At 31.1% G+C, this 2,500-nt stretch overlaps 1 protein-coding gene across 1 annotated transcript in view; it reads left to right on the top strand.

Moving 5' to 3' along the window:
* LOC108684928 (neprilysin-11-like) overlaps nt 1-2,500 on the top strand; it is a 14,921-nt gene that overhangs the window by 1,018 nt on the left and 11,403 nt on the right. The gene's annotated exons all lie outside the window — the stretch shown is intronic.

The raw sequence follows: 2,500 nt of genomic DNA on the forward strand, positions 1-2,500 counted from the left end.
GTAATAAATAAATAAATAAATTTTTTAAATATGGTATTAATTTTTTTTGTTACTTAAAAATTAATATTATTACAAATGTTATCTAGGAGATAATGTATGTACACACAAACACACACACATACACATACACATACACACACACACACACACACACGCACACACGCACGCACGCACGCACGCACATATATATAAAAACAAAGACTTATTTTTTAAAATAAATTGAATGAATTAATGAAATTATAAACAATTTATTGGTTATCCGAACAAAGTCAAATTAAAATGGATAAAGGAGCGTAAAAGCCAATTCGCAAGGTATATTCTTCGTGAATATACATATACAAAATGACGCAAATGTTTTGAGCTTATATTAGGTCTTATATTAAGTCATCTTCAGTGCTTATATAAATTTTTTAAATTATGTAACGGCGCTGTAATATATTCTCAATATAATAATTAAAAAACAAGTTAGTTTATAACAATTTTCCATTATCATATTAATCCTATCAAAATTGGAATAAAATTCAGCTTATTTTATTAGCTTCTATTGCGAATGAACAGTATGTTGAGGGAGAATCAAGACCGTCCTATTCACCTTGTCTTGGATGAGCTAGTTTTATCTTAAAGTTTTCTCTTTGGTCGCCTGCTAGGCGAAGATCAATGTGATTTTCTTCTGGATGTCTTGAAAAACAAGCGCTAAAGGAGTGTCTCTTTGCGGAATACTTCTCTAACTTTTCGCTTAAGCCGTGTTATTTAAAAATCTTACCTTACTAGAGAGCAAATAGTGACTGTGAATTGCATTAGATCCAATCATTGTAATCTTAATTACGAACTTCATCGGAAGAATCTCTGACTTCCAGCCCTTGTGGCGATTCCAGACAGAACGTCAATCATTTTATTTTTTATTTTCCTATCACTTGCTCCAGCTCGCTCTGTTCGTCTCATTGGATATCTCCAAGATAGGTTTTTCTGAAGTTAACAATAACATTTATTCCTGCCTCCAAAATTCTACTCCAAAATTATGTCATCTCCTAATTTTACTTTTTTCCGATTTGTGAATACATGAATCTGATTCGCTTACTCTCCCATCCTTCTATGAGAAGGAGAGCAGAGTGCTTGCTACGTCAAAGAAAGTATTCTCTTACTTTGCTCTTTTATTATCACAATGAATACTGGCCGTATCATGAGCGCCATCAATTCGCGGGAGCTAACAAGGAAGAAGAAGAAGAAAAAGAAGAAGAAGGAAACTTATCGGTATCTTTGCTTGTTCAATCCTTATTCTTGCTTTTTTTAACATAGAATATTTCTGATACTAATCTTTTACAGTAAATTCAACATCTACAATTCTACATTTAATATTTTTATGTCTTCCCACTGAAATTCATGATTAAATTCTAATCTGTGACAGGAAATGACACAGCAAACTTGTGGTTTTTATTAATTGGTGGTTTTATTATTGATGTTTGTCATATGTTTTTTTATTCTAACCTTCAATTGTCTTTTTGTCTTTCCTACGTAAGTAGATTACAATTCCGACAATTGATTCTGTAGACCACATTTTTCTTTTTCATCTATGCGGTCTTTTCTTGTTTTTTAAAATTATTTAAGAAGTTAATTGGTTTAAAAGATAATCAGAAATAATGTTTTGTAGTGACTTTTTAAAATTTCCGAAATGTAATGTACGAAACTGTAAAGTATTTTTTTATGTTACTAGCATCAGTGTAAGTTTTTTGGTATGTTCTTTTATTGTTGTTTGTGTTCCTCGAAAGATTGTGAATTTGTTTGTTGATGATAAAAAATAAAAAAATTAATGAGTGTTCATTATTTGAAAGAGTCTCGATTTTATATTTTTGACGTGAAAACGAGGATGTGATAACAGCAAAATTGTATTTAATATACCTATAATAATCGATCTTTTATGTTCAATTGGATGATTTGAATGAAAGTTAAGATATCTCTCGGAATTTGTGGGTTTCTTCTATAAGTCAAATATAATGCTACTATTCTCCATAATCAGGGTAACATCGAGAATTAATGCGGTCATCGACACCAATCTCCATGGTGAAGTTTAATCTCTCATGATACAAAATAAAATTGGTGGGAGGGGGCTGCTCTAAACTATATATTTATCTCAAAAATTTGTTAAGATTTTTTTCTAATGATTTGTCTGGAGCCGCAAATATGATATCATCTATGTATCTGATATAAAATTGTGTCAATGCACGCAAGTGCAACCTCCTCAAAGTTCTGCATTACAATATCCGCTAAAATCAGAGACAGGAGTGAGCTCATAGCTGTACCAAAAATTGCAGATTGTTCCATTGAATGTGATAAAAGTTGAGTCTAAGATTAGTGAAATCGCTAAATAAAATAAATTTTTCTATCGGAATGGCCGTAATTGTGGTGATAAAATTTCATCTTTTTTTAATGTTCAAAGCTTTGGGGACATTGATAAACATAGATACCATGTCCAATACCAGTTTGTGATTCCTACCAACAAATA

The sequence above is a fragment of the Atta colombica genome, unplaced genomic scaffold (assembly GCF_001594045.1).
Source record: "Atta colombica isolate Treedump-2 unplaced genomic scaffold, Acol1.0 scaffold141, whole genome shotgun sequence".
In the NCBI taxonomy this organism is placed as follows: domain Eukaryota; kingdom Metazoa; phylum Arthropoda; class Insecta; order Hymenoptera; family Formicidae; genus Atta; species Atta colombica.